Source organism: Triticum urartu, chromosome 6 (genome assembly GCF_003073215.2).
Source record: "Triticum urartu cultivar G1812 chromosome 6, Tu2.1, whole genome shotgun sequence".
NCBI classification, from domain to species: Eukaryota; Viridiplantae; Streptophyta; class Magnoliopsida; order Poales; family Poaceae; genus Triticum; species Triticum urartu.
The window spans coordinates 470,309,934-470,325,195 of record NC_053027.1 but is presented as its reverse complement, the minus strand read 5'-3'; positions in this window follow the sequence as shown (position 1 = coordinate 470,325,195).

The following is a 15,262-nucleotide window of genomic DNA, read 5'->3' as shown; positions in this document are numbered from 1 at the left end:
CCTTCGGCACCCGCGACAACTACCGCACTGAGCTTATCGACTTCGACGTCGCCCACATTCACCTCTCGTACAACGTCATCCTCGGGTATCTGGCCCTGGCCAAGTTCATGGCAGTGACCCACCATGGCTACAATGTCCTCAAGATGCTAGGAAGTTGCGGCATCATCACCATCGCCTGCGAGGAGAAGGATGCGATGTGCTCTCTTGAGCGCGCCTACCAGGCTGCGGCGGTTGAGGACCCGGACAACAAGGGCGCTGTCTACCCTCCTGAGGCTGTCCCCAAGAAGAAGAAGCAGCTGCTCCGCCAAGGACCTCAGGAGGGCGGGGCGCCCGGCGGTGCTGCCTTAAGCTTTGCACCCACCGACGGAGCGCCTTCCCCTCTCGCATAGGAAGGCGTGCCCAGCGCCCCTCTCGGGCTGGGCTCGGGGGCTCTCCTCTGGAGGGCCTCCGATCTGACCAGCGTCACGAGGGAGGTGTTCGGGCACCATGTGGAGGCGTGCTTCAATGCGCGCGCTTCCATGAGGAAAGCACATGGCGCGAGGCGCCAGGCGCTCAGGAGTTCATGACCAAGGCAACCGAGGAGCTTCAGGAGGCAAGAGCTATGCGAGGTGATCGTCGCCCACCACCCGGCGTAGCTCCCTGCCCCGGCGAGGACAGCGAGCTGCGCGCCTACGTCAACATCCCTGGGCTCAATAGGGCCGCGTCCTAGGAGCTCTTCTGGCCGTCCCGTGTTGGTCGGTGCGAGGGCCCACCTCACAGCTATGTCTGCATGACTTTCGGCTTGTTGAACAGGGTTGTTGTGCATCAGCGCCACATGCGGGGCGTCCTGACAGCTCATGAGGCCAGGCACCAGGCGATCCTGACGAAGATGATGATGGATCCTCGCGAGCCCCCCGGGCCTCCAGAGCCTCCCGAGGTTCAGGACCTGGGCGGCTCATGAGGGGCGACTTCTGCAACACGCGTCTTTGGCTACTCCAACATCTCTTCAGCAACGGTGCCAGGTGACATCTTTTGGTTTGTCTAGTTGGGGGCGCCCCTCGAGTTGCATTATCCCCAAGCCATGTGGGTCCGTCCCTGCGACATGTATCCTTCTTGCATCTATTAGAACTGGCTTTACCTTCGATCATGAGTTGCTTTATGATTATCATCTGTCTGTCCGATGCTTCGTCGCCATGAACGTCGTACGCCCTTGCAATCCCACCCACGACCGCCTCATGATTAAGGACTGGCACGGTGTCTATGCTCGGGTTCATCCCTGCAGTGTTGCTAAACCCAAGTCGCTGAGCTCTGGCTCGCGGGCCAGCTCCCGTGCACGTCACCTCCCATGGCCCTTGGTGCCTTATTCTCGCATGAGTAATCGCAGGCGGATGAGTAAGGGCGCGTGACCCGGTGTCTCATCACCACGGGAGCCGCACACCGGTTGTCTTTCTTCAGGACCTTCGCATGAGAAGACTGGGCACGGCGTCTGTGCTCGGGTCCATCCCTGCAGCGTCGATAAACCCAACGACTGAGCTCTTTCTAGCGGGCCGGTCCCGTTCGCGTCACCTCCTGGGGTCGTTGGTGTTTGGCCTTCTCATGTGATAACCTCAGGAGATTCACTCGGCGCAGGTTGCCTGACCATCTCGCAGGATTATCACAAGTGTTCCAAGCCAAATTCAGGCGCAACCTGCCTTGAGGTAGGGCTTCACGAGTCCCGCGCTGGATCACGAGTGCCCACACACACCTCTCTAGCCCCGTCGTGCAAGCCACATGTCAGGGCGGGGCTGTACATGCCCCGGAGTCTCCCCTTAGAGGAAGGTCCCACCCACATACCAGTGTAAGCACCATGCTCCGCGCTGGCAGTCGACATGGTCGAGGAGCAGCTATGCCCGTGCAAGAGCGGAAGCGCCATGCTCCACACTGGTGATAAACAACTGAGGGTGGCCTCATGGTTGCATTAACCTCAGGCGAGCCACCGGGCTCGATGCTCAGCCTCACCGTGCCGCTTTCCCCTTGGGAGAGTTGCGCGAGGGGGGATGGGCACGGGGGCTATGCTCAGGTCATGCCTGGCGTACGCCACCTCGTCAGGTCCCTCGGACCTGGTCTTCACGCACCCCTCCCTAGCGAGAGCCCAGCGAGGAAAGGTATGGAGGTTTGTTCGTACGTCAAGGGGGACTCTTGAGCATCGTGACTCAGGAGCCTAACTGGTCACGTAGCCTCTCACCCCTTGGTCTCGTCCTGGTGATCCGGATGATCCAACAGCGGCTGAGGTATGCGCGGGGCGGGGCCCTGCCAACGCAGAACGCTAGGACCTACTCTCGCATCTCCTCCTCGAGGGTTGTTTGTACGTCAAGGGGGACTCCTGAGCATCGCGACTCAGGAGGCTAACTAGTCACGTAGCCCCTCACCCTTTGGTCCTGCCCTGGTGATCCGGATGATCCAACGACGGCTGAGGTATGCGCGGGGTCGGGCCCTGCCGACGCAGAACACTAAAGCAAACAGAAAGGAAATCACAGAACCGTAGCAAATTATTACAAAACATGTTGTCTCTTGAAAGTACCAAGCATAAGTTCTTACGCCTCCACGAGGCACGATACATGTTGCAGGACTTGAACAGAGGGGAGCGCCACCATCGAGCCTCTTGTTCAGCCTTGGATGCCGCCATTTCCCGCTTGGGGAGCCCCCTCGTCGACGATGTCGCCGCCGTCCTTGCCATCAGTCGTGGTCGCGGGTTCGACGACGAGGAACTTCCGCAGCAGGGCCTCCACCTGATCCTTCACGGCCTCGGCAGCGGCAGCATAGGACTCAGGGTCCACAGGCTCAAGCAAGGCACCAAGGTCGAAGCCGGTGTCCCGGAGATAGAGGTGGTTGAAGACACGCGTCACGGTTGAGGTGGAAAGTGCGCGGGCCTCACCCTCCACCATGGGGCCCACTCCGACAACGATGCCCTCGAGCACCATGACGAGCTTGAGGAGCAGTTGGACCTTCCTCCGGTGTCACCAACGGGTCCTTGTACCCGCTCCCGTAGAGATCCTGCAGCGCCTTGCGGGGCCTCAACTCGAGGGAGTCAAAAGCGGCGCGCCCCACGGCGACCGTCTTCTCAGCAGTGGCGAGGAGCTTCTTCCTGGTCTTCGGCCGAGCTTCGTCCTCGGAGACAAGCTTGGTGTGGAACGCCTAGGCCGCCTCCACCTCCTCCTTCCGCTTATCCAGGCGACCATGCTCCATGGCCTGTTCCCGGGCTACCTACTCCAACTCGGCATCATGATCGGCGTCTGCAGCCTCTTGGGCCTTCAGGTCCTCCTCCCGCACCTCGAGCTGGCGGGCCTGAGCGGCCTGCTTATCACGGAGGGTCCTCAGCTTAGCCTCCGCCGCACGACCACGCACTTCAGAGGCCTTGGCGTCCTTCAACACCACATCGCGGGCGACTGCGGCTAGGCCGGACACCTTCCGGCCCTCCTCTGAGGCCGCCACAGCCTGGGCCCAGGCTGCCCTGACGGACACGTCGGCCTAGAGCCACCTCGAGACCAGCTCCAGGCGCCCCGACGCCCTGCGCCGGTCGGGGCCCTGAAGAGCATCCCGGAGCCGGTCCGGTGTGGAGAAGGCCTCCTCCAGGGCACCGGGCGCGACAGAAGAACCATGGCCCGTTGGCGTGATGGCTAGGGGAGGAGACGGCGCCGGCGTCAAGACTGGTGAAGCAGTAGCAGTGGAGAGGGCCGGGGGCTCCGGAGCCCTCGGGTCCTCAGTAGGTGAACTGAGCGTGAGTGCCTCCGGAGTCGGCTTGGCTGTAGGGACTGTCTTCTCCTGAGGCTGGGCCCTAGAGCCTCGGGAGGGTAACCCTGCCGCAGGAGCACGAGAGGCAGCCTCGCCCTTCTGCGCCAGAGTCGTTGCAACCATGACAGGTCGCTTGGCCTCAGCGGCTCCAGCGTCCTCTTTATTCCTCTTCGCCGCTGACATCAGCCTGGCATGAAGATGGAGACATTGAGTACTGCGTCGAGATCAAAGAGCAAGGGCAAGGAAACACACTTACTGATCCTTGGCGACGTAATCCCTCTTCCTGCCCAAGAGTGCAAGCTTCCCGGGCACGGGCGTCGTCGCGCTCTCAGGGGCGGACGAACGCGTGGCCAACTCTGTGACGATGGCGGCCGGCAACAAGGTGGATCCACTGCCCTGGGGAATCAGCGCCGAACTATCCTTCATTAGGATCCCCTGCCTCAGCCTCTTCCGGGGGGTGACCCCGGTGGAGAGCGGCGACTCCCTGACTGGGTGCTCGTCGGCGTCGTCGTCATCATCAGAGAAGGCCCGGAGGAGCTCGCTCTGCCACGGGGGAGAGGTCTCTTCCACCTCCTCCAAGGTCGCCTCTGATTCTGCCTTCTCCTCCTCCTCGAACTCACCAGAGGACACTGGCACCAGGGAACCCAGGGGCTGGGAAGGCTTCAGCGTCATGAGCCCTTGCTCGTTGAAGGCAGGCATGGCGGCGGCCACCTTCTCCCCATCCTCATGACGGTATAGCGGGAGATGGGCTTCTGGGGGCTGCCCTGGTCCTTCCCGAGCAAGGTACGCATGACCTTGCTCAGCTCCTTGTCAGACAAGGCGTCTGGGTGCAACCGGAGGTCATCTTCCGCACCCTTGAAGCTCTACAAGGGACGCAAGTGTGCCTGGAGCGGAGCCAGGTGCTGCATCAGGAACTCCTTGATGATCATGGCCCCCATCAGCTGCTCCGCGTCCAGGTCAGCCATCATCTGCTCCAGCAACCACTCCGCCCGGGGGTCGGTGAGCTTCTCGTGAGTCCACCAGTCCAGCTTCGCCGGGAAGGCGGTCGGTAGCTCCAGCCGAGCATGGGAGCGCTTGGCGTTCATGAAGATCCACCTGTGCCGGAAGTCCTCCACCTTTTTCCCAGCCCTCGAGATCGCGTTGCTGCCATGAACCGCGATTAAGCTGGCGCACCCAGAGCATTGGTCGTTGCTTATTCAGAGGTAGAAAAAGTGGCGGAACAGCGCAATGGAGGGCATCACCCCCACGAGTGCCTCGCAGTAGAAGGCGAAGATCGACATGAGCAGGATGGAGTTGGGATGAAGATGGAGGGCGTGGAGCCCGTAATGGTAGAGGATGGCATAGAAGAAACTGGAGAAAGGGGGAACCAGCCCAGCAAAGACGCTGTGCAGGAAGAAGGGGTAAAAGGTGTCACCCAAGGCTTCCGACTTGGCAGAGCCGACCTGGAGCTCTGTCTCTCCCCCCTCATTGCCTTCGCCCGCCATCAGTGGGACCATGGCAGCGAGGTGCTTCTCGTCAGCGATGGTGGATGCACTCAGGGCCGGCTCGAACCAAGAAGCCAGGCGCGTAGCTGGAGCTGAATACTTTGCCTTGTCGGTGGCCATCAACGGCGAGTTCAGAGGAGGGATTTAGCAGATCTGAAGGTGATTGGAGCAGAGGAAGAAAGGGATGGAGCAAGACGAATGTAAGGCAATAAAGGCTCAATGGCAGGCGCCAGCCTTTTTTCAGTCGGGAACGGTTGCCGAGGCCACGTAAGGAAGCGAAGACACCCATGTCCCATCAATCGCCATGCGTCAACCAAGGCCGTAGGCGGTTAGGGCCCGCGGCGCTCCGCACTTGCCCTTTGGCTTTGCCTCAAAGCCATGCTCGAGCGCGGCTTGGGCCCGGGGGCTACTGTCGGTGTTCTGGGAACGGGGGTACCCAGACTTGCCTGCCTGCGGCCCACAGCGTGGCTTCATCGACGACCTGGTACGACCCACCTTCAGCATCGACAACTCAAGACCCTCACGAGGGCCCGAGCCTCGCAAGGCGGACGACACCAAGACCTCGATGAGGAGCGGCCTCCTCAGGCTGTCTCCCGAGGAGCGGAGATTTCTATGCAGGCTTCACCTCATGAGGTTCAGATGACATGAGCCATGGCGACCAAGGCCAGGCGGGCGCCAGCGGGCGCATTGTACCAGTTTCCTCTTTGGTGCTTAGGAGGCAAGCGTAGACGCGGAGTCCCGAGGAATCAACCAAAGGTTTCCATTCCGGTGCAACAAGACCAAGACCGCCAGCTCAAGAACACACCTCCTGAAGTTGTTCTCCCACTGTACTAGTTCATCCTCAGCCCCTAGAGGCCAATCCACCACAAAGCAGGAGTAGGGTTCTACACCGCAAGGTGGCCCGAACCTGGGTAAGCTGTTGTGTCTCGTTTCCTTCCTGTTCATTGAGCTAGGCCGAGAGATTGGCGAGTAGGCAGACTGGGGAGGTTGAGTTCTTCGCACGCACCCCAGAGTTCGAACCTCTCAAGGGTCTGCGGAGCCCGAAATCCGACAGTGTACACTCACAAACACATTAGTCTCTTAACCTATAAGTCTTCAATACACCAAAATCACTAAGGGGCACTAGATGCACTTACACTCTCCCTCATATAAAATTGAATAATAATTACCGGTCTAGTTATCGATTGCCTAGGGACAAAATCTTTCTCTTGTGTTACAAAAAGCTATCTACTAAACAACTAACTTTATTATCTTGCAGATTACTCATAGTTTTATTCTCTCTAGGTACATCTAGTTTTATTCTTGCAAACCTATCCTATCACCTACAAAATAGTTTCATACTTGTTCTAGGTAAAGTGAACGTTAAGTGTGCTTAGAGTTGTATTGGTGGTTGATAGAACTTGAAGGGAATATAAATCCTACCTTTAGCTCCTCGTTGGGTTCGACACTCTTATTTATCGAAAAAGCTACAGTTGATCCCCTATACTTGTGGGTTATCAATCAACTATAAGATGTAATCAACACTACTAGCAACCCATAGGTACCAATTTGAGGTTTTGACACAAAGTTGAATACAATATATGAACTAGGGTTTAAGATGAGATGGTGCTGGTGACGATGTTGATGAAGATTGATCTTGCCAAGATGAGATGGTTGTTGGTGATGTCGATGGCTTTGATTTCCCCCTCTCAGAGGGAAGTGTCCCTAGCGGAATCGCTCCGCAGGGGAGCTAAAGTGCTCCTGCCTAGGTTCTGCCTCGAGACGACGGCGCTTCATCCCGAAAGTCCTCTCTTGATTTTTTTTCTAGGCCAAAACACTTCATATAGTAGAAGATGGGGGTCAGAGGCCAGCTATGGGCCCCAAAGGCATCAGGGCACGTCCAGGGGGGTAGTCGCGCCCTATTGCCTTGTGGGCAACTGGTGCGCCCCCTTTGGTACTTCTTTGCTCCAGTATTTTTGATATATTCCATAAAAATTCTCCATTAAATTTTAGGTCATTTGGAGTTCTACGGGATAGGTATCTCTGATATAGCTTTTCTAGGTCCAGAATTCTAGTTGCCGGCAATCTCCCTCTTCATGTAAATCTAGCAAATTAAGAGAGAAAAGGCTACATGATGCAAAATGGACGTATCACTCCACCATCGCCAAGGAACGTCACTCCTGAGCCAGTCATTCGCCCTGAACAAACTGGACAAGACTTGGAAGCTCCTTCTCTGCCAAGGCCAACTGAATCAGTGCCCGTGGCCTCCACTGCTCAAGTTGATATACCCTTGAAATATGCTTCTAAAGAGGGTCAAATTCCTCGCTCCGAGCTCTCTGCGGCTCCTTCTCAAGATGCTCTGAGAGTCTCCGATCCCGTTGTGATCGAACAACAACCTAATCACGTGGCCAACTCGGTACCACTAGTTGCTCAAGGATCCACACCAATTTCCCGAAACAAATCATGTCCAACAACCGACTATTTCTGAGGCTCCATTATCAGTAGCACCAACCCCATCACCGCTCAAGTTGACAGTTAATACATCTGTGAGAACAAATGAAGCAGGTCCCTCTGCAAGGACATCAGTTTCTGCTTGCCATCCCAACTCCATTGTATATGATGATGATTTCCTTTCGCCAGAAGAACTCAAGTACCCCAATCCTCAAGAGGAATTTCCCATATTCTCTGTTGGTGCTGGTGCGAAGGGTCCTCTATTCAACAGAAATGTGCATTCACAATTCTTTCAGGACATCAACTATGATGGACCTCGCTCTAAGTAGATTTTTGAGTGGATGACCAAAGGCAAATGGATCAAGTGTACTTCAACACATTTCACCTTGCATTTTTCATTTTCCTCTCTTTGAGCATGGAAATACCGAGATTCGAGTGCACAACATTGATGTGATCTTCGATGAAGATTTTAAGTGCACAATGGACAAGGAGAAGATTCACGACTACTCTGGTCCTCCTCGTCCTGAACATTTAACTTTTGAGAACCAGATTCTATATCATCCACTCTCCTACACCATATGCCCATTGGCTGGCATGAACACTGACAAGACCATATCTGATGTTCTTTGGAATGCCATCTATGCAATCTCTGAAAGATACATCTTCGATATTGAAGATATGTTTCTGCGCATTCTGAAGGATTCTTCTCAGTTTCCTTTCACCGTAAAGGTATTTGCTCCATGGATCCAGAAAGTCATTGATCATGCAATGGGCACAGTGTATCTGGCAAAGGGAAGCCACGAATGATTTATTCCTCCTGTTCGTCATACCATGCAAGCAATGGAAGATTTCACCTTGGGAAAGTCCTGGCGTCCCCTCAAGACTACCACCAGAAGTTTGATGGTCCTCTCCTTCCTCAACATGATCGAATGGTTTCTCCACAGCCTCCTTGACAACTTGAAGTCAGTTTTGGCACGCAACAACTGCTTCTGAAACATATGGAAGATGATAGGCAGGAGAATGAACATCTCGCCAATGAGCTTAATGCTATCAATAACCGCACCGAGCTGATGCATTCGATCGCTGATGAGAAAAAGAAAAGACTTTGGAAACTACTTCGTAAGTTCTTCACCAAGAAGCAACTCCTGAATATGAACCTCCAAGAGCTCTATGATTATATTGACAAAGGCTTCACAGTTGAAGACTTTCAAGAGCATCTTACTCCTCTACTGCCTGCTCGCGAGCCAACCACCTATCTCCTTCATCTGAAGCTTCGCAAGCTGCTTGAAGAATCCGAAGCCATCTCACCAAAAATAAAGCCCTCTGAAGAAAATGTCTTAACTCGCGTTCCTCGGACAAGACTCACTTTAAGACGCAGCGAGATATTGCCATCTGTTAGTGTCAAGTACAATGTCTATGCCATGTCCTAGACCTAAGGTCCTCATATGTTCTCAGGATGAGGGTCAACTCACTTAGGGTCTATCAAACGCTACTCCGTAACTGAGTAGTTATAAAGGTAGCTTTCGAGTGAGTCGTGAGACATGCCGTGAGACATGGCTGACCAAGAAGGGATTTGCCCCTCCTATTTGGAGAGATATTCTCTAGCCCCCCCTCGAGTAATCAGATTCGGAAAGCATGGCCATGCGACTTGGGTTAAGTGTTAATCCAGTTCTGGAATTTGTATCACGGTGTCGAGAAGAGAGGTCGAGCTACCACAAGGGTGACAAGTACTCACCTTGAGCTTGACAACATATATCGTAAGGCAAAAGGAATGTTGGATATGAGACACATTGACGAGGTTCGTCAAACGACTTTACGCACACATGGGAGTTGGCACGTTCTGCTAGGAGCCGCTACCAATAATCAACTCTGGTCATGTCCATTGTACGTGAACCTATAGGGTCACACACTTAAGGGGCTGCAGCCCATTCGGATTGGATCCCAGTAGAAAATGGATGTAGACTCCTAGTGGGCTCAAGTGTTGAGCCCACCTCGGAGGTCTATATAAAGGGGAGTGGGCGCACCACTTAGGGTTGATCTTTTTCCACCCTCGATAACCGCTGCCACAACTCCCCACACGCATGTCATGCGACCGGACCTAGCAGTCCGCCGCCCGATGCTGCACCCCGCATGTGTGTATACCTTGGAGGGATCGCACTTGCGGTGCTTGGATGAACTGTTCGAGGGATCCGCGAGGTGCCGTTCGTGGGAGATCATCGTTCATGGATCTTTTTTGTTCGCGGGAGATCGACGACGCGAGGAGGAGACACCTCGGGAGATCGAGTACACGCATCACGAACTATACTTCCGTCGTGGAGATCTAGCACAAACGAATCATTTCCCTAGGAAGTGGGGAGGGGCAAGTCAATGTTTCGTGGGAAACCACCCCGGCACGGGGTGCTCCTGTTCGACGCCCTCAGTGCCGCTTAGACTAGTTGGTGCTCGCATGCGACTTATAACGGTCCGACCTAGTAACCTGCTCTGAAACACAACAAACGATAGATTCTCAAAAAGAAAAAAAAAGCAAACACGGAGAAAAAAAGTAAACGGGTTATTCCTCACGTCAATTTTGTAGAAACGGGTTATTTTTTAGCGCATTGGGAATAACTTTTAAATGTAGTTAAATTCTCACATCTGGTTGTATTATTAGTCGAGACGTTCGTTGTACGTGCACACTTATAGTAGTAATATTAAAGGGAGGATTTTTTTTGTTCTCCGCCCATCACTCCTCCTACTTCCCAACTTCTGTACATTGTTGATTATTCTTGGGTACATTGCCTCCTGGGGCCAACCTCATGTGTGGTGCCGTGTAGGCCCGTGTATGATGCATTCATCGATTAGGCATGTGTATGAGGCCCATTGGGCCTCCGGATGTTGCCGCTTGGCAGGAGCTCCTTAAGTGCATTGCTCTCCAGTCGTCCAACGTGGATCAGCCAATCGATCACATCTCCTGGCATCTCGAGTCTTCGGGGAGATTCTCCACCAAATAGCTATACCAGGGCATTGCGGCTGCTCCCGGTCCAGAGCGTCTTGTTGATATCTGGGCTATTAGACTTTCACTGAAAATTCAGATCATCCTGTGGCAATGGATCCAGGACCGGGTTCCTTCAGGGTGCAGGTACTTGAGAGGAATGGCCCGGGTAATGGGATTTTCCCCTTATGTGGGACGGCGGAGGATTCGAATCACATCTTACTCGTGTATCCATGCAATTCCTTTGGAGTTGCTTCCGAGAGGTGGTCGGTGAACATTGGTGCAACAACAGTTTCCCCGGCCTCTTCGCGGAAATCCAGGCCTCTCAGCATCGTCTCCGCCACATTAGGTGCCTGGGTGTTGTAGTTCTCGCGTGGACGCTTTGGCGGTCCGCAATAAACTTGTGATCCAGCGTGCGCCTCTTCAACGAGCTACTGGCATGGTTTTCGAAATGTGTGTCTATTTGTAACTCTGGAAGCCGCTTAGCCGCCCTCAGGACCGAGACGCCATCTACATCCTCATTGCAGATATTCGAGCGATGGCCCTTCGCTTGGCGCCGCCGCTTCCTCCTCCACCGCCTGAGCCAGATTAGCCACTTGGTGGCCTGAGCTACCCCTTTTTCGTTTTATTTTGGTCTTGTTGAGCTATGCCCTCAGCAATACCTTCTTGAACTATTGTGTATGCGACCCGTGTGTGTGCGTGTGTACGGTGTGAACCATTGTTGGATCTTGTGGCTCTGATTGTTTGCTTTATATATAAAGTGGGGCCGTAATACTCACCTGACATTTCCCAGTGTGGGAATCTAGCACAAATAAATCATTCCCTTAGCACGGGATAGGGGGGACGAGTGAACGTTTCATGGGAAACCACCCAGCACGGGGAGCTCCTGTTCGACGCCCTTAGCACCGCTTAAACTAGTTAATGCTCGCAGGCGACTTTTAGTGGGCTGGCCTAGTAACCTGCTCTGAGACACATCAAACGCAAGATTAAAAAAAAAGCAAATGCAAAGAAAAAAATGTAAACTGGTTATTTCTAACTTTAATTTGGTAGAAGTGGGATGATAGGAACATGGATGGCCGTAGGCAGCCTACTAGGTCGGGCTCATTTAGTTGTCCACTAGAAGAAAACAATGCTATTTAACCCTTTCTTTAGTAAACATATACTACTACATACCCAACATAATTTATATGAAAACCAAAGCATAAATCTGAAAATGAATTCTTAAAACTAGTGAAAACAACCACAAATTTTAAAAAAAGGTTTATAAAAATTGGAAAAAATCACATAAATGAAAAATGTTTGTGAATTTGAGAAAGTTCACGAATTAGTAAAAAGTTCATCAATTTGAAAAAGTTCACGGATTTTGAAAAACATTTATGAAATTTGGAAAAAGTTCATGAAATTTGAAGCTAACGAATTTGAAAAAAATAACGTGTGAAAAGATCATGCATCTGAAAAAAGTTCATATATTTTGAAGAAAATATTCACTAATTTGAAAAATTTAATCGATTTTGAAAACAAGTTCACAAACTTGAAAAAAGTTCATCGACTTTGAACAACAGTTCATTCATTTTCGAAAAATTTCTTTGATTTTGAAAAAAAATCATCGATTTTGAATTAAAAAGAATCACAAATTTGTAAAAATTTCACCGGGTTTTTTAAAAAAAGTTCACGGATTTGAAAGAATTCACATATTTTGATAAAAAAAAGTTCATGAATTTGGAAAAAGTTCACCTGGTTTTAAATTCATCAAATTTGATAAAGCTTCATATTAAAAAAATAATGTATTTTTAGTAAAAGGAAACTCCGAGTAAAAACTAATGAAAAACCGGTCAAACAAAGACCAAAAAAAAAGTCCGAAAGGCACGGAATAAGAAGTTGAAGAAGTAAGTTTTAGTAGGCTCATTTGAGCCGTCCGAGTCGGTTACCACATCTGGAAGTAAACACTGAGGTTCAGAGTTCCAATCTCACCACCCACAAATATTTTTGAAGGTTAAAAAAATGAAAATGGGCCGAGCCCAGAAAGCAAGGGGGTGTGAGCCAGTTTGTTTCATTGCCTTTAACGGCTGAAGGCGCCAAATAGGAATCGGTCCCAGCACAAGCCAAATCCTATTCGGTGCCTTAAGCGTCAAATATAGGCCAGCTCGTACAGGGCGCACACCCCCCGATCTCACATCGTCGCTATATGGGCTGGCCCTTTTATTTCTGTTTTTAAAGCGCAAAAGCAAAAAAAAGCGGGTGCAGTAGGAATCGAACTGGGTAGCTGCTGTTTCATCGTACACTACACAAACCACCACGCCACCAAGCCTATTCTACCTATGTACACCTTTTCTAGTTCTTTTCTTCCTTATACTTTGCTTTTATCATTTTTCCTTTTTTTCATTTTCTGTATTCCTTCTTTCCTTTTCCTTTTTCTTTTTTCTTTCTTCCTGGTTCGACACAAAATCAATGAATTTCTCAGATTCGATGAACTTTTTTGAAACTTGATGATGAACTTTTTTCAATCTCGATGAACGTTTTTCTCAAATTCGATGAACTTTTTTCAAACTCGATGAACTTTTTTCTCAAATTCTATGAACTTTTTTCAAACTTGATGAACTTTTTTTCAAACTCGATGAACTTTTTTCTCAAATTCTATGAACTTTTTTCAAACTTGATGAACTTTTTTTCAAACTCGATGAACTTTTTTCATATCCATGAACTTTTTTCTCAAATTCGATGAACCTTTTTCAAACTCGATGAACTTTTTTCTCAAATTCGATGAACTTTTTTCAAACTCGATGAACTTTTTTTCAAACTTGATGAACTATTTTCATATCCATTTATGAAAAGCGATGAACTTGTTTTAAATCTATGAACTTTTTTCAAATTTGTGGTATTTTTTTATCAAAATCGATTAATTTTTTTTCAAATTCGTGAACTGTTTGAGAATTCATGAACTTTTTTTCTCAAAATCGATGAACCTTTTTCAAAATCCGATGAACTTTTTTCAAATCTGTGAACTTTTAAAAAATGTGATGAACTTTTTTGTGAACATTTCTTTGAAGTCCGCGGCCTTTTCAAAATCGATGATCTGTTTTTAAAATTAGCGAATTCTTTGTTCAGTTTTTCTTTCCCTTTTCCCAAATAATGTGTACTGCCGCAGGAACTCGGGGTCAAATAAAACTGTTTTCGTACATAACACATCAATGTTTTTTTGGTGCAGTGGTTGAAGCCCCAAGTACATGAGCGAAAGCACGTGGGTTTGAATCCCTCTTTCTGCATATATTTTCTGTCCGTTTGTTTTTTATCTTCAGAAGGAGGGCTACATATATTTCGGCTCGTTCTTGGGCTGGCTCGCATAACCAGGTGCGTGGGCGCTCGGTTCGTTTGCTGGCGCATAAGGTGCCAGCGAGGTGCTCTCCCAGCACAACCCCCTTGACCTCAAATTTTTTGACGCTATTAAAAACAACATGTGGTAAGGAAATTGGACCCAAAAACGGCCCAACTTTAGTACCACAAAAAACAGGCCTTAAAAAAGCTAAAATAGTTGCATCCGACTTAATTAAATAAAACCCTAAAAAACTTAATTAAATAAAAACATACAAATTTGGCATCCGTTTTATAATAAAAATCGTGTAGCCGGCAATTCAAAATAATACATATACTGTATGTACTTTTATGTGAAAAGCTGCCAATGTCCAAGAAAGTAATTTGCCATAGCTCTGAACTGAAATCTAATTTGCCATGGCATCAAAATTTGCAAGTACATGGCAAATTTGCGTACTGAATAATAAAAAGACCTACAGAAATTTCACCATGGTTTTATAATAAAAATGCCATGCTCTATATTTCTTTGTCATAACATATAAATCACATGCATTAAAAATAAATTTGACACGGTAGAAACAATAAAAGTGCCATGTAATGCATCAAAATTTGCCATGGTTAAGATAAAACACTGCAAACATATGCAAAGATGTTGTGAAAAATAAATTTCCATGACACTGAAAATATTTGTCTTGGGGCCCAGGAAAAACTAAGTTGACACGATTCTGAAAATAAATTTGCCATGGCTATGAAAATAAATTTGACATGGTTTAGGAAATAAAAATTACCATTGTCCAAGAAGAAACTAAATAAATTTGCCATGGCACTGAAAATAAATTTGCTATGGTCCAGGGAAAACCTAAGTTGCCATGGCTACGAAAATAAATTTGCCATGGTCTAGCCATGCAATTTCCCATGGTCTATGAAATTAAACGATCTCTAGCTCATGGCAAATGTAGAAAAATTTATGTCATGACAAATTTACAGCTTTTATTCTCTAATTGATGAAAAATTCTAAAAGAACATAGTACATTGACATGGCAATCGATCCATAATTCATAGCAATTTGCCATGGTCTATGAAATTAAAAGGCCACATATGCAAAGATGACAAAATGGATGTGTGCAACCAAACACGCCCTTGTTCTCCCATGTTAAAGATCCAAAAATCCAGCCAAAGTTTGGCTCCAGTTGGACTACATTGATACTTCTGCATGGCAATTGCCACAATCCACTAAGGCGTGGTGGATAGGTTTATCTGACGAGACCGTCCCCAACCGCAAGGCCATGGCCTCTCTAACCATGCTTGTCTCTTGGAT